We start from the raw sequence: 20,407 nt of genomic DNA, 5'->3' as shown, positions 1-20,407 counted from the left end.
GATAGAGCTCAAGCAGGAGGAATTCTGAGCTCTGAAGCAGGGATCTATGTCCGTAGCTGAGTGTCGTGACAAGTTTGCTCAGTTGTCACTTTACGCTCTGAATGAGGTGGCTAATGATGCTGATAAGCAACGCCGTTTTCTCAAGGGTCTATATGATAGTCTGCAACTCTAGCTTATGTCCAATACATACCCCTTTTTTCAGATGCTGGTGAATCATGCCATTGTTATTGACAATAAGCGCAAAGAGATGGAGGCCACAAAGAGGAGGCTTCAGGGACAGGCCTCTAGAAGCAATACTCGTCCACGCACCAACCCTCAGTAGGGCTTCTAGCAGAGGTTCTAGGGACCACCCAATTAGTGGAATCAAGGTCAGTACCCTCAGCGCAACCTGAACTAGCATCAGAATGGTAATCAATGTCCCCAGCAGTAGAGTGGTCAACACACACCATGACAGGGAGCAGCCTAACAATACTCCCATGAAGACTAGTGCCCCTAGCACTCCCAACAAGTGTTTCATTGTGGTAAAGAAGGTCATCTATCAGTATAATTGCTCAGAGAAGCCCAACCAGCAAACCCCCCTAGAGGCAGAATAGCAACCAGAAGCCCCTGCATTATGGGAAGGTGAATCATGTGTCTACAGAGATGGCACTTGCAGAACCAGAAGTCATGCTCAGTACGTTTGATATCAACTCAACTCCTACCATCTGTTCTTTTTTATTCTGGAGCTTCACATTCATTCATATCACAAGCATTTGTTAGAACGCATAGCATACCCTTATGTGCCATGAAAGATCCTATATTAGTAAGCTCACCAGGGGGGTAGTATGCAAGCTTCTTATCGTTGTGTTCTGACTAGTCTATCCTTAAGGGGGGTAGAGTTCAAAGTGAGCCCCATTGTCTTGAAAACATCTAGTATTGATGTGATTCTGGGTATGGATTGGATGAAGCAACAACAAGCAGTCATTCAGTGTCAAGAGAAGGTAGTAGTTCGTGACCTGCACTGAATGGGGATAGAATCAGTGTCGATGTGGTAGTACGATCACTGCCAATAGCTATAGTGAACTAGCTTGATGATAGCAGTCAACAAGGAGGACCCAGTGGTGGATGAGTTTCTAGATGTGTTCCCTGATGACTTGCTAGGTATGCCACCTTACCATAATAGAATGGGGGTTAATGCAACTAGAAGAACTTAAGAAACAAGTAAAGGAGTGTAGGAGAAAGGTTTCATTCGTCCTAGTTCATCACCTTGGGAGAGCACCAGTTATATTTGTGGACAAGAAGGATGATACTCAGAGAATGTGTGTTGATTATCGGTCACTCAATGAGGTTACTATCAAGAACAAGTATCCTGTTGCCTAGAATTGATGACTTGTTTGACCAGTTGAGAGGTGCTTGTGTTTTCTCTAAGATTGATCTTCGTTCTATCTATCATCAATTGAAGATTTGTGCAACTGACATTCCCAAGACAACTTTTACTATGAGGTATGGTTTGTACAAGTACACCGTTATGTCCTTTGGTTTGACCAATGCACCTGCCTACTTTATGTATTTGATGAATAAGGTGTTTATGGAGTTTTTGGATAAGTTTGTGGTAGTATTATCGATGATATATTGGTATTCTCCAAAACAGAAAAAGAACATGTTGAACATCTAAGGTTGGTCTTGCAAAAGCTTAGAGAACACAAGTTGTATGCTAAGTGAAGCAAGTGTGAGTTTTAGTTGAGGAAGTTTCTTTCCAGGCCATGTTGTCTTTAATGGTGGGATAGCAGTAGATCCAAGCAAGGTGAGAGATGTATTGAATTAGAAACCACCAACTGATGTGGGAGAGATTTGAAGTTTCTTGGGATTGGCTAGATACTACAGAAGGTTCATAGAAGGTTTCTCTAAACTTGCCAAGGCTATGACAACTTTGTTGGAGAAAGATGTTAAGTTTGTGTGGTCCGAGGAGTGCTAGGCTAACTTTGAAGAATTGAAGAAAAGATTGACTATAGCCCCAGTGTTGGTTTTGCAAGATCTGAGCAAGAGCTTTAATATCTATTGTGATGCATCTCATCAAGGACTCGGATGTGTTCTTATGCAAGAAGGTAGAGTAGTGGCTTATGCATCCCGACAGTTGAGAAAGCATGAGCTAAACTATCCTACTAATGATTTGGAGTTAGCAGCAGTGGTTCATGCTCTAAAGATATGGAGGCACTATCTTATCGGATATCAGAGTGACATCTATACTAATCATAAAAGTCTGAAGTACATTTTCACTCAGACGGATCTAAATATGAGACAGCGTCGATGGTTGGAGTTGATCAAAGATTATGATATAGAGGTACACTATCATCCTGGAAAGGTGAATGTTCTTGTCGATGCTCTTAGCAGGAAGAGTTATGCCAATGAGGTGCAAGTGGCACCTATGTCAAGTGAATTGTGTGCTGAATTTGAGCGACTGAACTTGGGTTTTGTCACTAATGCAGTGGAATTGGTGTTGGAGCCTAAACTAGGAGCAAGAAATACATAAGGGTCAGTTATAGGATGCGAAATTGAAAGAGATAGCGGAGAACATAGTGATTGGCAAGGCACCAGGATTCTGTATGGATGATAGTGGAACTATGTGGTTTAGGAAAAAGGCTATGTGTGCCTAAGAATAAGGCTATACGAGATGCAATTCTTCAGTGAGGCACATGAGTCTTCTTACTCTATTCATCCTAGGAGTACCAAGATATATTTGGATTTGAAAGAGAAGTATTGGTGGTACAGACTGAAGAGAGATGTTGCTGAATATGTTGCTTTATGTGATACCTGTCAGAGAGTCAAAGTTGAAACATCAAAGACCTATAGGATTGCTACAACCAATGAAGATACCTGAAGTGGAAGTGGGAAGAAGTTGGTATGGACTTTATTGTTGGGTTACCACGTACTTCAGAGAGGCTACAATTCAATATGGGTGATAGTGGATCGGTTAACTAAAGTTGCTCACTTCTTACCGGTCAAGACTACCTATACTGGACCCCAATTGGCTACATTATATATGGAAAGAATAGTATGTCTGCATGGAGTTCCCAAGAAAATTATGTCTGATCAGGGGTACTCAATTTACATAAATTTTTGGCAGCAAGTACATAGTTCATTGGGAAACAAAGTTGAATTTCAGAACAGCATATCATCATCGGACTGATGGACAAACTAAGAGGATTAATCAAATATTAGAGGACATATTTAGAGCTTGTGCATTACAGTACGGTACAAGTTGGGATAAGAGTTTGCCTTATGCGGAGTTCTTGTATGACAACAGTTATCAGAAGAGTCCCAATATGGCACCTTTCGAAGCTTTGTATGGACGAAAGTGTAGAACCTCGTTGCTTTGGAATCAAACGGGAAAAACTCAAGTGTTCGGACCAGATGTTTTAAGAGATGCAGAAGAGCAAGTAAGGATGATTAGAGATAACTTGAGAGTGGCTTAGTCTCGATAGAAGAGTTATGTCGACACTAGGAGAAGAGAACTAGTTTTCGAAGTAGGGGATTATGTTTACTTGAAGGTGTCACCTATGAGAAGTGTGAGAAGGTTTAATATGAAAGGAAAGTTAGCACCAAGGTATATTGGACCTTTCAAGATTTTAGAGAGACGTGGTGAAGTGGCTTATAAGTTGGAATTGCTTGAGAGTTTGTTAGGGGTACATGATGTGTTCCATGTGTCTCAATTAAAGAAGTGTTTGCATGTACCCGAGGAGCAGATACCGTTAGAAGAGCTTACAGTTAAGGAAGATCTCACTTATGAGGAGTTTCCTGTAAGGATTTTGGAGACGACAGAAAGAGTTACAAGGAGCCGAGTTATAAAGATGTGTAAGGTTCAGTGGAATCGGTATACCGAAGATGAGGCTACTTGGAAAAGAGAAGAGGATCTAAGGAAAACATACCCACAGCTTTTTGAGTAAGCATCATCCGAATCTCGAGGACGAGATTCATTTTAAGGGGGTAGAATTGTAACACCCTAAAATTTACATGGTTTTGAAATAGGAAAAATGATTTAATTACGTATTTTGTGAGCATTGAAATTTAGAAAGAAATAATAACTTTGTTAAAGTTAAAATCAAATATAAGGTTTACCTACATGCTTATGCATTCATGTTGCTACATATTATTTTTGTATTGTGTGGTTTAAAATCAAATTTCAAATTGATTTGAATTTGCATTCAAAATTGGGTTGGAAAATTGGAAAGGAAATAGAAAAGGGATTTCTCTTCTCTCTTTCGGATTTTGGCCCAGATGGCCTGCTCTCCCCACTGGCCTAGCCGCCCGCTCAGCCTTCCCTTCTCTTCCCAGCACGGATTGAAGCCCAGCAAGACGGCCCAGTCTCATCCGCGTGCCCCACTTTCCCGCGTGGCCTCCTATCCCTCTGCTCGGCCCAGCGAAGCAAGCTCGCACTCTTCTCTCCTTCCTCCCGCTGACAGCTAGGCCCCACACGTCAGCGCCTTCTTTCTCTATGCCATATTCGGGATGGACTCCACCGCCGTCGCCTGACTCCACTGTGGCCACGCCGTCTGTTGCCTTGCTGTCCAAGCCACCCCTGCCTCATAAATACCTAGCCCCATGCCCGTCGCCTCCATCCCATGCTTCGGAACTACAGCTGCCCTCACCGAGACGCTGAGCCATCGCAGACCTAGACCACCATCGACGTCGTCCGCCTCGCCGTGCGCCACGTCATCTCTGTTCGCCCTGCACCGAGGTAAACCACCTAGCCGAGCTCGCCGTCATCTCCTTGTTCTTCTGGTGCTCTCGGTTCGGTTAATCATGGACCGTGGGCCATAAACCCCTTGCACCACCTGTTCTGATCATGGCGTCGCCATTTAACCTCGTCGCCAACCTTGTCGCCGGTCATCTCCCCCACCCGATTCAATTTTGTTTGTCCGATCTAAGATCAAGGGCAAGGATTAGAGCATACCCCTTCGCTGGCGTTTTTGCAAAAAAAAACCCTTACAACTATTTAGATCTCAACCCGCAGTCCTTGTATATTTTCTAAAGAACCCTCGGGTTTTTATTTATAGAACCCGCAGTCCAATGTGCAAATTCAGAATACGTTTTCTTCTTTGGAAAGCGTAGTTTCTTCGGTTTAGATCCAAAATACGTTTTCACCTATTTACAGTTTTGCCACTAATCTTGTTTTAGCCATAAAATCTCCGTTTTAACTCCGATTTGATCCGTTCAACTTGCGTTAGGTTCGTAATTTCATAATCTACATGTTCATACTACTGATAAGTATGTTTTCAACTTTTAAAATTTGAGGTTAGATTTAATCTATTATTTTACTAAAAGAAATCTTGTTTAATTCATAACTTCTTCGTTTTAGCTCTGATTTTTGTGATCTTCGCGCCTCTGTGATCGTAGCGAGACGTAGATTCGTTTTACAAACTTTTCATTTTAATTTTGTGCTAATTGGTGTATTATTCTAATCTATAGCTTTTGTTTGCTATGCATGATTGCTTCTGGATGCTTGTATGTTGCTGTGATTATCGAGTATAGATGGTGAGCAATTCGTGGGAGTTCAAGAGTATTACTTTGACGAGTAGGATCAACAGGAGCAGTTTGTTCAAGGCAAGTATAGCATGGGATCATTCTTGTTTCCTATTCACTTTAATACATTAAATTCATGTTGCATGTGTCATCTTGATAGGGATTCTCTAAAATTAAACTTATACCTTGTCACCTATGGGATATGCATTGGGTAGCTTTGCTAGTGCTCAATTAAACTATGATCTTATAACTTGACTAATGGTATATGCAATAAACATTAAAATATGACTTTTTAGCAACTTAGAAATAGAGGTTGAAGCATTTAGCTACTTTCTAAATGCTTCATATTCCTCTCCCTAAGGACTTATCTGTAAATGATCATTCGGGACTTACAGTACAGCTGTGAGGGCTATATGTCTCTAGCTTTAGCTTAGTATGAGGACCTTTTCTAGCTTGTTAGAAGTTACCTTTATGGCGCAAGAGGGGTGTGTTCCGGGTTGGATATAGTGCGGCCTCTGTCCGTCAGTGTATAGGTTACGTGTCATTATGCCTGTCGGAAGGGGAGCCCTACATTCGCAGGACACAGAAACCTAGCGGCCCTAACTTGTTAGACGAACCTTTGAAAGGTTTCATAGTAAACCCTGCCGACCTTCCTTGGTAGTGGGTCAAGAGGTTGGCCACCTCGAGTGAAAAGGTAAATCATGACTCACAATGAAAGTGTACAACCTCTGAAGAGTGTAAAACTGGTATATCAGCCGTGCTCACGGTCATGAGTGGCCTTAGAATATTTACGGAATAAATGATCACTAAGAATTATCTGTTTATTCTATTTATTATTCATATTTACATTGATCATGTGTTTTACTTTGGGAATTAAAATAACTTGTTGCTACTCTTATGTTAAAATTTTGACAACTAAAAGTTGAACGTTGTTAAACCTATGTCAAGTCTTTTGAGCCTCATGAACCCCATGTTACACTTGTTGAGTACGATATGTACTTACGCCTGTTTATTTTCATTATTTGGATAAAAATCCCGAATGGGTAACATATGGCTATGGTAATGATGATTTTCCTGAGAATTACTAGACTTGTGGTCAACCAGTTGATATCCCTGTGCTATGGAGCTTTCGTGAGAGATCTTTTCTTTATATTTCCGTTAATTATATGTGAAGATTATGTTCTATTATTCGTGATGATACTATTTATAATTTGTCGGCTTATGTGTGTGACTGATTTCTGGACGCACATAAGATTTTGTATCCCATTTTATCCTTAAAATCGGGTGTGACAACTTCGTATTTCCCATTTGTTTTAGAACTGAACTACTTCCCACGTTACATTAACTCGTACGGGCACAAAAAAAATGATGTGTTGGATCCACATCGGACGGTTGTGAGCTATAAAAGGGTGAAGGAAGAAACCTTTGGTTCTTTAATATCAGGGATAAGTAGACATGTAGATAGATAGATAGATAGATAGATAGATAGATTTGAACTTATGACATATTCTAAGATTTGAACTTGTTAACAGGTGGCGCAAGACTGCACACTGTCGCTCCGTACGTCGATACGTGCAAGTGCAATGCACAGTATTTTCCTCCTTCCTAGCGAGCTGCTGCATCGTGTACTGATATCACTTTCAGTTGCTGACTGCAAACAAAAGCCCCCACTACTACGCTATTATTCAAGTCTCAGAACATGTCAAACGAAACCACACCCCTAGTACTAGCAGCTAGCTAGACAACTACTACTACACACTGTAGAATTGGAATCTTCCCTAAACTCTAGCTTGTCTGTAGTACGTATACGTACGTAGTAGTATGATATGGCGTACGTTCCCTTTTGGATGGGATGTGGCGGTACTAAAACTATCTCCAACAACAACACCTAAAATATAAAATTTATTCAACGTTTGGATAGCGCTACGGTCAAAAGATTCAATACATATTCGACATCCTCTCAACAACATGATCTAAAAGAGAATTATTTCTGCAAATAGGTTTCCAGGAGAGAGGATACTCATATTTGGGTTGTGCCTCTTAGACAACTCAAAATAGGTCTCCCATATAGGTACTCTGTTAAAGACTGATTTTGGATCTCCTACTATCTATTTTAGGTTTAGATATCCATATGGGTCACCTGGAGACAGTCTAACACTGAGTCTAAACTCTAAAAATCATGCGGCACAGATTAGATAGAGGAGCCTTGCTCTCACACAACTTTTCCTTGACCAAATTGATCAATCATCCATTAGAGAAGGGCCACGGAGGTGAGGCGGCACCAAACCTGCATTTGCACCGAGGACAACCGCCTAACCACGCCTTTGACTGCCCTTTTCTCCTGTGGCATGTGGGTTATAATCCTCTCGTCCGTGCAACAAACGGTCCAAGAGGATTCATGACTCGTGCGCAGCGCGCGCGAGAGGGGCAGAGAGAGAGAGAGAGAGCTCACGCAATCACGCACACAGTTCGGACTAAACCACCGGCAGTGCACACGGATTTGCACGGCGCCTCTCGGGCTCGGGCACTCTCGGCTACTAGCCGGCCGTTTCGTGTTCGCGCTTCGCAGAAGTACTGTGGGGCTTGTTGCCCGTTCCAAGCTGCTAGTAGTATAGTGCCGGTTCCTTCTGCTCCGGCGTCCACGTCGGGGATGTTTTTTCGTGTCACGTATACGTATGATAACCAGAGATCAATCGTATGTACTCCACTCCAAAGTAATAAAACTTCTAAAATTATCCCAAGGCCTTGTTTTGGTACTAACTCTAGCTTCGGCTCCACGAGCAGCTTCATTAGCGAATGTGAAACTATTTTGGTGAAATATTTGGCTAAACAACTTTTCTTTGTATTATCTTCATTGCTAAGAGAGGACAAATGTCCTGAGAGTTGTTAGAAGCTTGTTTTCTAAGTTTCATGCATGGTGCACCCTTGCGAGAGCACCTTTTAAGGAGCTCAGTGCAAGGAGAGATCTCTACCAAACGAGATCTAAGTAACACTGTTAAATTTAACTAAATTGGACAAAGAATATTGATATTTATATCACCAAATTAATATTGTTAGGTATATCATGAAATAGAGTTCATACTTTTTACTTATTTAGTGTTATAATTATTGGCATTCCACTCAGTTAAACTTTAGATAATTTATTAGGTTAAAACAACTCTGAAAAGTCAATTTAATTTGAGACGGAGTAGCACGTGAAGACCTCAAATTTGACTAAGGTCCTATTTATATCCCTGTAGGTAGCAGTTATTTGCTAATAATTATTTTTTTATCCACACATATATATATAATAGACTAGCTAATTGTTAGCCGGATTTTTAAATAACAACTATCCCACTAGCTAATCCAAATCAGATAATTAGGTATTAGGCAACTAACTATTATTAGATAATGAATCCAAACAAGATCTAAGTTTATAAAAAAGTATCAATATTTATCTATATAAATATGCTTAGTATGAAAAATACTGAAAAAACAAGCCGGAACACTGTTCCGACTGAAAAAACAAGCTGAAAAAGACGGATTATAAGATAAGCGAACAGGGCCAACATGTTTAGCCAAATGATATATATTTGATATAATAAAGATTAATAGTTTTTGGTAATACATTTGGTCAAACTTAAAAGTGTTTGACTCAAAATACAAGGTGTGCACTTATTTTAGGTAGTACTGTATTATACTCCCTCAGTCCTAAAAAGAACGTAAATATCGCTTCTCGAAGAGTCAAATATTCTTAATTTTGACCATATATATATATATATATATATATATATATATATATATATATATATATATATATATATATATATATATATATATATATATATATATAAGTACTAATGTTTATGATGTGTTATAAGTATTATTAGATTAATCATAAGATACATTTTCATCATAAATCTAATTAGAGATTTAAATATAAATAATATCTTATGTAAACTTTTTTTTGAGGGAATGCCCATCGGCCTAAGTTTATAAAAAAATGTAACAATATTTATTGATGTAAATGTGTTTATTATGAAAAATCTATAACAAGTTTGGCCTAATGATATCTATTTGATATAGTAAAGATTAATAGTTTTTGGTATACATTTCGTCAAATTTAAAAGTGTTTAACTCCTCAAAGTGCGAGATGTGCACTTATTTTGAGACGAATGGGATACGGTACCTGTTTTAAAGAGAGGGTAGTTCCGTATTATACTCCCTGAGACCAAAAATATATAAATCTTGTTTCTCGAGGAGTCAAAGATTCTTAATTTTAATTAAATATATACAAAGTATTAATGTTTATTAAAAAAATATTATTAGATTAATCATGAGATATATTTTCATCATAATCTAATTTGAGATTTAAATGTAGATAATATCTTCTGCATACTTAGTCAAACTTCAGATTCTTTAACTTCTCTGGTAAAACAAGATTTACATTCTTTTTTAGAATGAAAAGACTTAGCTGGACCACGACGTGGCTATATAAGGGAGATTGGTTGGAGGGAATTGTTAGAAGGGAATGGGAGCTAAGAGATGTCACTACTAGAGAACAGACTTTAGAACGATGTCCTAATTTGGCATTAGCCTCGGCATTTTTTGCCCCCGGGACTAAAAGACCCTTTAGTCCCGGTTGGTAATACCAACCGGGACTAAAGGTCCCTGCCCAACAGTCGTCCGCGGGGCAGGGGTCTTTAGTCCCGGCTGGTATTACCAACCGGGACTAAAGGTAAACCTTTAGTCCCGGTTTGGGTGATGCCCCGGGAATAAAGATTAATCTTTAGTCCCGGTTTGGATCCCTAACCGGGACTAATAATCCCGGCCTATAATTCAGCTCATTTCTTTCTCCCCGAGCCCGAGCCATTCCATTCAAACTCACTGCCTCTGTTTTTCAGCTTGCTGTTGTTCTTGCTCTCCCCCCCTCTATTGGTGTTGCTCTTCGATTTTGGAGGTAACAAACTTAATCCTCTTATGTTTTATCAGTAGCTTATCTCATTTTGCGATGTAGATGCATGTGTAACTTTATATATTGGACTTTATTATGATTTTATATGTAAACTTAGAAAATTGTAGAAAATCCGTACTAGTTGAACTTGCGGACCGTGTTCAGCTCGGCGAGCATGTTCTCTGCCGAGCGGTAACGAACGTCAAGGAGAAGCTTTGATTCTACGAGGGAGAGCGGCAACGGTCGTGGAAGACCGTGTTCCCTTTCTCGTAGAATCGGAGCTCTTCCTTGGCCAAGTACGGTGCTGTCCGGTGGAGAAATGCTCGCCGAGTTGATCACGTAAGCAAGGTCAACTAGTACGGATGGTTATTTATTGAAACATGTTTTTGAGCTATAATTTGATGGATATTTGATAACTTCAGACCTACAAATGTCATCTACAAATGTTACTATCCTCGGCAACCTAAACGTCCACGAGCTCGCCGATATCGAGCAGGTCACTTAGAATTATTTTTTCCATGAAATGAACTACTTAGAAATCATGCCTTTTATTCTTTAGAATTAAATTTTCCATGAAATGAGAAACTTAGAAAATAGTTAGAAAATTGTAGAAAATCCATACTAGTTGAACTTGCGGACCGTGTTCAAGTCGGCGAGCATGTTCTCTGCCGAGCGGTAACGGACGTCAAGGAGGAGCTTTGATTCTACGAGGGAGAGCGGCAACGGTCGTGGAAGACCGTGTTCCCTTTCTCGTAGAATCGGAGCTCTTCCTTGGCCAAGTACGGTGCCGTCCGGTGGAGAAATGCTCGCCGAGTTGATCACGTAAGCAAGTTCAGCTAGTACGGATGGTTATTTATTGAAACATGTTTTTGAGCTATAATTTGATGGATATTTGATAACTTCAGACCTACAAATGTCATCTACAAATGTTACTATCCTCGGCAACCTAAACGTCCGCGAGCTCACCGATATCGAGCAGGTCACTTAGAATTATTTTTTTCCATGAAATGAACTACTTAGAAATCATGCCTTTTTTTAGAATTAAATTTTCCATGAAATGAAAAACTTAGTTAATAGTTAGAAAATTATAGAAAATCCGTACTAGTTGAACTTGCGGACCGTGTTTAGCTCGGCCAACATGTTCTCCGCCGAGCGGTAACGGACGTCAAGGAGAAACTTTGATGCTACGAGGGAGAGCGGCAACGGTCGTGGAAGACCGTGTTCCCTTTCTCGTAGAATCGAAGCTTTTCCTTGGCCAAGTACGGTGCCGTCCGGTGGAGAAATACTGGCCGAGATGATCACGTAAGCAAGGTCAACTAGTACGGATGGTTATTTATTGAAACATGTGAAATCCGTACTAGTTTTGTTTAAATATATCATTTTAGAAAATATGAAATTTACACTAGTTTGCAAAAATAAGTATAGAAAGTAGATGACAACTGGTACCGGATCATCGGCCTCTCGTTCGGTTGCGAAACGACTGAGGCCAGAACTCCCTCTCATTATCTGCGGCAAGTGTAAGCAGAAGATTGTGATGGAGTACCGAGTCAAGAGACAGGGACCCAACAAGGGTCATGTTTTCTACAAGTGCCCGGATCGCGATGTGAGTTTCTTACGCATTTTATCTTTATGGCTAATTGACCTGCTTTTCTTGAATATTTTTGACTAAATATTTTTTGGCTTTAATTACAGTGGGAGGGCAATGGATGCGATGGTTGGTACTGGGAGGAAGATTATGCTACATACGTGCAGAATTTGGGTGCGCTTGAGGTAGCTGCTGCTGCTGATGAGGCAGTGAGCCAGCAGGAGAAGCTTATTGATATTCAACAAAAGAATGATTTGTCTATTTTAGTTGCGTACGATCACGAAATAATTATGTTACTGAAGTGCATTGTAGTTTTAGTTTGTTTAGTGATAGTTGGGATTGCTTACGTTGTAGCCAGACTTAGTTAATTAATCAACCGTGTGTGTGTCATTTATGTTGTGTAATAAAATACTAAATTATGTTCAAGGTTTTCATAATTTGTCATGTAATACAGATTATGTCACGCCATTGGATGTATAATGCCGATCGCCGCTCCCAAGACTTTATTGAGGGCTTGCACTATTTCTTAGGTGTGGCCGAGGCAAATAAGCGGGATGGTTTCATGTGTTGTCCATGTGCCCTATGTAAGAATTTAAAGGAATATTCAAGCTCAATGAGTCTTCATTCACATTTGCTTAAGTCAGGTTTCATGTTAAACTATATATGTTGGACTAAGCATGGAGAAAGCGGGGTCATGATGGAAGAAGGTGAAGGAGAAGATTTAGACATTGATGACATTATTGCTCAGTATGGTGCCTTTGATGATACTACAATGGGGGGAGATGAAGAAGAGGTAGCGGTAGAAGATGATCTCGGTGATGCTCTTGGTGATGTCATTCGTGATGCACAACAAGAATGGGAAAGTGAAAAAGAGAAAGTTAAGTTCGAGCGCATGCTTGAGGATCATAGGAAGTTGCTATACCCGACGGCCGAAGAGGGGCAAAAAAAGTTGGGTACAACACTGGAATTGCTACAGTGGAAGGCAAAGAATGGTATATCCGACAAGGCATTTGGGAATTTATTGAACCTCATAAAGAAGATGCTTCCGAAGCCAAATGAATTGCCCACCACTACGTACGAAGCAAAAAAGGTTGTCTGCCCATTAGGATTAAAAATCCAGAAGATACATGCATGTCCTAATGACTGCATCCTCTACCATGGCAATGAATACGAGAATTTGGATGAATGCCCGGTATGCGGTATAATATCAGGCGCGATGATCCTGGTGAAGTCGAGGGTGAACAACGTCCTATAAAGAAAATCCCTGCCAAGGTTATGTGGTATGCTCCTATAATACCACGCTTAAAACGTTTGTTCAGAAATAAAGACCATGCAAAGTTGTTGCGGTGGTATAAAGAAGACCGTAAGGTAGACAATATGCTGAGACACCCAGCTGATGGGTCCCAGTGGAGAGCGATAGACATGGAATTTCTAGAGTTTGCAAATGAGGCTAGAAACTTAAGGTTCGCCTTAAGTATAGATGGTATGAATCCTTTTGGAGAGCAGAGCACTAGTCATAGCACTTGGCCAGTTACTCTATGTATCTACAACCTTCCTCCATGGTTATGCATGAAGCGGAAGTTCATTATGATGCCGATCCTCATCCAAGGTCCGAGGCAACCTGGCAATGATATTGATGTCTATCTGAAGCCATTAGTTGAAGAACTTCTAGTTTTATAGAACAAACCAGGTGTACGTGTCTGGGATGAGTACAAACAAGAACACTTTGACCTACGAGCAATGTTGTTCGTAACAATCAACGATTGGCCTGCTTTAAGTAATCTTTTAGGTCAGACAAACAAAGGATATAATGCATGCACACATTGTTTTGATGACCTTGACAGTATATATTTGAAAAGATATCAAAAGGTTGTGTACCTTGGCCATCGTCGATTCCTTCCGTTGAATCACCAAGTAAGAAAGAAAGGGAAGCATTTTAAAGGTAAGCCAGACCATCGGAAGAAGCCTCATAACCGAACCGGGGAAGATGTACTCGCAATGGTCAAGGATGTGAAAGTAGTATTTGGAAAGGGACAAGGCAGTGAATCTGTTCCCAAATATGCTAAGGGACACGCACCCATGTGGAAGAAGAAGTCCATCTTTTGGGAGCTACCCTATTGGCAAGTCCTAGAGGTCCACAACGCAATCGACGTGATGCACCTGACAAAAAATCTTTGTGTGAACCTGTTAGGATTCATGGGTGTGTACGGGAAGCCAAAGGATTCATTTGAAGCACGCCAGGACTTGCAGGGCATGAAAGAATAAGACAACCTTCATCCAGAGAAGACAGATGATGGACGTCATTACTTAAGTCCTGCTAGCTACACGCTTAGCAAAGAAGAGAGGGACAGCATGTTCAAATGTCTAAGCAGCATCAAGGTCCCATCAGGATTCTCCTCTAATATAAAGGGTATAATAAATGTGCCAGATAAGAAATTCCTAAACTTAAAGTCCCATGACTGCCATGTGCTTATGACGCAATTGCTTTCAGTTGCTTTAAGAGGAATTCTACCTCCATATGTACGTCTAGCCACCGTGAAGCTATGTGCATTCCTCAATGCAATTTCTCAGAAGGCAATCAATCCAGTGGAACTAGCTACTCTACAGAATGATGTGGTTCAATGTCTTGTCAGCTTTGAGTTGGTGTTCCCTCCATCCTTCTTTAATATCATGACACACATCCTAGTTCATTTGGTGAAGGAGATTAGTATTCTTGGACCTGTGTTCTTACATAACATGTTCCCCTTCGAGAGGTTTATGGGAGTCTTGAAGAAATATGTGAAAGTCCGTTCTAAGCTTGAAGGAAGCATCGCCCAGGGCTATGGAACAGAGGAGGTCATTGAGTTCTGTGTTGACTTTATTTCTGACCTTGCCCCGATTGGCGTTCTCGAATCACGACACGAGGGGCGACTCAGTGGTAAAGGAACTTTAGGGAAGAAAACATATATCGGCATGGAAGACGATTATTTCAATAAAGCACACTACATAGTTCTTCAGAACTCGTCATTGGTGCATCCGTACATCGAGATACATAAGGAGTTCTTACGATCCAAATTTCCAGGGAAGACTGAAGCTTGGATTAGGCGTCAGCACATGGAAAGTTTCAGTGGTTGGTTGCGAAAAGAATGTCAAGGCGATGACAATATTGATGAGCAACTGTATTTATTGGCTAGGCAGCCATCGTGGCATATCCTCACGTACCAAGGGTACGAGATAAATGAGAATACATTTTATACAGTTGCCCAAGATAAAAGGAGCACCAATCAAAATAGTGGTGTTCGCATAGATGGAACAGATCCAAATGGAAATATACAAACATATTATGGCCGCATAGAAGAGATATGGGAACTAGACTATGCACCTAATTTTAAAGTCCATTTGTTCCGGTGCCAATGGGTGAAGCTGACCGGAGGAGGGGTAACAGTCGACAAAGAGTATGGAATGACAACAGTGGACCTCAACAATATTGGGTACAAAGAGGAACCATTCGTCCTTGCTGCCGATGTGAGTCAGGTGTTCTATGTGAAAGACATGTCTACAAAATCAAAGAGAGGAAAAAACGAAGACATCAACTCAATGATCAATGAGCCAAAGCGCCACATAATTCTTTCTGGGAAAATAAATATAGTGGGAATTGAAGACAAGTCAAACATGTCAGAAGATTACGAAAGAAATATCCGAATTCCATCCTTCATAGTGAAGAAAGATCCAAGCATCATGTTAAATGATGAAGACACTCCATGGTTACGACAAGATCATAACCAAGGGTCATACGTCAAGAAGAAATTCACTGTTGTGCCCGCATGATACAACGATGCATGTTTAATATATTATGTTTTAGAGACGGATATTATGTAATATGTTATGACTTCACAATTGTAGATCTTGCTGAGATGATCAAACTTGCCATTCAAAGTTTTTTCATCTGAGGTCATTTAGTGTCTCATTTGAGCAAGTTTGACCAAGTCAAATTTGGTCAAATAAAAAAACAACACTTTGACTCTAGTATTATGAACTCTAAATGACTTCAAACTGAAAAGCTTTGAATACCAAGTTTGTTAAGCTCAAAAAGATCTACAATTGTTGTTTTGGTCAACTTTCCATTTGAGAAAGTTTGGACGGTTCAAATTTGTGATTTTTAAATTTCGACGCCTACAAACTAGTTTTCGGGACCCTAGATTGTCTCAAATTGAAAAGTTTTGAATACCGAGTTTGTTAAGCTCATCAATATATACAATCCTTATATAGGCCATTTTTCATTGGAGAAAGTTGTAGAATAAAAAATACTATATTTTCTCTATTTTTATAGGTTCAACAAAAAATTCCTGTCAATTTTGGTCAAAAACCGAGAAAAAATTGAAACATTGACGTCAGAATAATGTGATAATAAATTTCCTATCGAATAATATTAGTTTTATTAATTTTAAGTTACAAATATATTTTTGCATTAACAAAATACTTAGTATTAGTAACATTTATATTCTATATTTATAAAAGAAATTAAAAACTTTAGGTTACAAAATTTTCCTATTTACAATAAATAATTAGTTAATCAATAGTATTTTTTCAAATAAATATTGCAAAGTATTGAAGTTGCTATGGAATTAATTGATTAATCTAGTATTAAACAAAATCAAAATCCTAGGCCTTTCCAATTACGCTGGCGGGTTGGCAAAATTTTCAGGGTTTTCGTCCCGGCCCTGACCAAGAACCGGGACTAAAGGGTGGGCGGCAATTTTGGTGCCCGCCAAAAAATACCTTTAGTCCCGGCTGGTAAGACCAACCGGGACTAAAGGAACCTTTAGTCCCGGTTGGTCTTACCAGCCGGGACTAAATGTCCTTTAGTCACGGCTGGTATTACCAGCCGGGACTAAAGGGTCGCGGGCTATATATATCGGGGTCTGTTCTGTTCATCTTCGATCTCGCCTCCATCGCTCAGCCCCGCCTGGCCGCGCCATCCGCCGTCGTCGAGCTCGTCTCTGCCGTGCCGCCGTCGTCGTCTACCCCCGCCCGGCCGCACCATTCTCCAGGCCCGCATCGCCGCATCCCATCTCCGCCGCCGCACCCGACCCCACCCTCTGTCGCCGACGCTTCCCGCGCGCCCACGCCGTACGGCCTCCGTCGAACTCGATCTTGATCTGCTACTCTCGATCGGCCATGTTTTTTAGATTTTTTTTACATCTCGGCTGTATGTTAGATTCAAATGTATTAAATTTTAATTAGTAGTTTATTGTTAGTTTTTTAGTTATTTTTAGATAGTTTTTGATATATTAGATTTAAATGTATTAAAATTTAATTAGTATTTTATTTAGATAGTTTTTTTAGATAGTTTTTTATTATAGTTTTTGATATATGTTAGATTAAAATGTATTATCTATTACTAGTTTATCTAATTTCATGTTAGATTTATTTAATTGGATTTAGTAATTATATATTCTATCTCTCTATATATATTATATCTAGAGAGAGATTCTATATGTATACATATGTACTTAAATTGTATCTAGAGAGACATTCTATGTGTATCACATGCATATCTAGAGATATAGACATATGCACTTATTTCTATGTGTTGAGAGAGAGAGAAAATATATTGTATCATTCTATGTGTATATATATACATGTACTTAATTCCATGTTGATGAAATATTATGCGTTATTATATTTAATTGGATTTAGTAATTCTATATGTGTTATCACATGTACTTATGTTATGTACCATAGTAATTCTATCTATGTGTTATCTTGAAGATACAAATGGCTGCTCCGGATGATAACTTGAGTGATGACATAATGGCGGATATTATCAACGCCGGCACCAATGTGGATGTAGATGACACGAGTCAGTACTTTGCTGATTATGAGGATATCCTGAATATGCCGGTGGTAGAAGATCAACAAATTGTCGCGCAAGAAAATACTGGCGAGGTATATTCGATTATCTATCATCTCTTATAGATGCATGCGTACGTATATTTGTTGTTAATCGTTGTGTTTCTACTTATGTAGCCGGTCTCTGGATCTACATCAACCACCGACAAAAGTAGGAAAGTCCGAGGGCCAAAAAAGCCATTAGAGGGCCGTTTCATAATATCAGAATTCGACATCGACATCGGCAAACCATTGGGACCACATGCTCAGACATATGTCAATCAATGTGGGTTCATTGTAAGGGATAGGATCCCAGTTAGTGCTCGTGAATGGAAGCAGAAGATATCCGCTCCTAATGTTAGTTTTATATCTGATCGTGACAAGAACCTAGCTTGGAGAGATATCACTCAGCATTTCACATTACAAGCAGATGATGCTTTGAAGGAGCTAGTGAGGGATTGGACAATGAAGAAGATGGCAACATTGTTCCAGAGTTGGAAGAAGACATTGTATAAAAAGTTTATCTTGAAGAATGCTACGCCGAATTTCAATGCTAAGGCGTTTGTCAAGTTGGAGTCCCATTGGGATGCCTTCGTAGAATACAAGACATCCCAAGACAGTGAGGAATGTGTGATGAGGAATCGGCAGAATGCCCGACAGAAGCAATACCATCATCGCATGGGATCAGGTGGTTATAAGAGTGCTATTCCCAAGTGGCAGAACCTAGAAGCAGAGATTACTGCCAATGGAATCATACCTGAAACAATAGAGAAGAACTGGCCTCAACGCGCGAAGAATTGGTTCTACGCTCATGGGGGAAGCCTAGACCCAGACACTGGCAAGATAATTTTTGGCCAAAAAATTGAGAGAGCAACATAGAGACTAGCTCATGCTAGGGAAGAAGCTGATAGTGGTGTTTTCAAGCCCAACAGAGAGAAGGATGAATTGACATATGCCCTAGAGAATCCCGAACACGGTGGTCGAATAAGAGGCTATGGGGCGGTTCCGTGGCTACACGCATTCCCAGCAGACAAGGATACCTATAGAAGCCGCCAGAGAAAGAAGGATGAGGAGGCAGAACGAATCCGTCCATTGGAGCAATTTGTTGATGAGTCACGACAAGCATTGCTTGAATCACGTGAACGAGAAAAATCTCTTGAGGCAAGAATGCAGGAGGAGATCAAGAGGCAAGTGCAGCTAGCAATGAGTCAAATGCAATCGCAATCAATGCCGGGAGTCACCATTAGCCCCGTTGGTCAGATGAAAAGTAGTTGTGCTTCTACGGAGCTGCCAGTTATTGAAGACGACGCTGGGTTGCGCTTCCCTGTTGATGACATTACTGAGCCTCTAACAACATGTGAGCTGCACATTCCAGATGGTAATAATGCATCAATCATGGTGGCTGTCGGGGTTGTATCTCCAATAGACCGAACGAAGACACCAAGAATCCATGGGTCAGTTATTCAACCTGGATATGCTAGCGTCTCGGTCGATAGAGTGCTCAAAGGTTACAGCAATGTTCCTCTTGACATTGAAGGCGGTGATGGGGAGAAGACACTAGGAGAAGCAGAGAAGACATTTATTCAATGGCGCAAACGCTTCATCATCATTCCTGGGGCGCCACCGCTTCCCCTACCTCACCCTAGGTACGAATGAAAGTGAATGAAATATTATTTTCCATTAATTTTCTATTGGCTTAAAAAATAATTGACACACAACTTGTTTTTGTAGTAGGGTCTCCCCCCAGCCTAGCCTAATCATTCATTCCCCATCTCATCACAGCGTCGCGGGGGGCGAGACGACTTCATCCCCACGGCGATCGCCAACTCCTACACCGGCCCCATCGCCTCCACAACGATCTCCAACTCCTACACCGGCCCCACCGCCTCCACAACGATCTCCAATGCCTCCACCAACACCGGCCACATCGCCTCCACGCCGGTCTCCAACACCGCCCCCACCCCCTCCACAGTGACACACTACAAAGGCGTCTAAGGTCCCGGCGGCAAAGAAGACCCTGAGAAAAAGAGTTATTTCTCAAGAAATACTTTCTGAAAAGACTGATGAGCAAATAGCAGCTGAAGAAGACAAAAAAGTGAAAGATTTTTTTATAGATACCAAAAAGAAGAGTCAAGCGAAGCTTAAGGAGAAGCCGTACTTTTACCTACCACGAGAGGTGCTGAGGCAGAAGGTCGATGCTCACAAGAAAAAGATGATTGAACTTCGTAAGCCTTCGCCACTATCAGACTATGACCGCTCCCTCGTGAAGTCACATGATGCAGATAAGAAAAGGAAAAGAGCATCAGGGAAGGATGTCCCACAGCTCGGACAACAGAAGCAACCAATGCAAAATCTTGTTGTTGCTAATCAATATGGTTCCAACATAGAAGTCTATCGACCAGACAACTCTAGAGAAGTGTCGGTTCAAGCCCTTAATGCTTTTTTTCAAGATACTAGTTTAACCTTGGATCAATTGATGGGCAAAGCTCCAATCCAGAACCTGGAAGTTGATACCTGGA

The sequence above is a fragment of the Miscanthus floridulus genome, chromosome 16 (assembly GCF_019320115.1).
Source record: "Miscanthus floridulus cultivar M001 chromosome 16, ASM1932011v1, whole genome shotgun sequence".
NCBI lineage: Eukaryota > Viridiplantae > Streptophyta > Magnoliopsida > Poales > Poaceae > Miscanthus > Miscanthus floridulus.
This window is presented reverse-complemented; position numbering follows the sequence as displayed.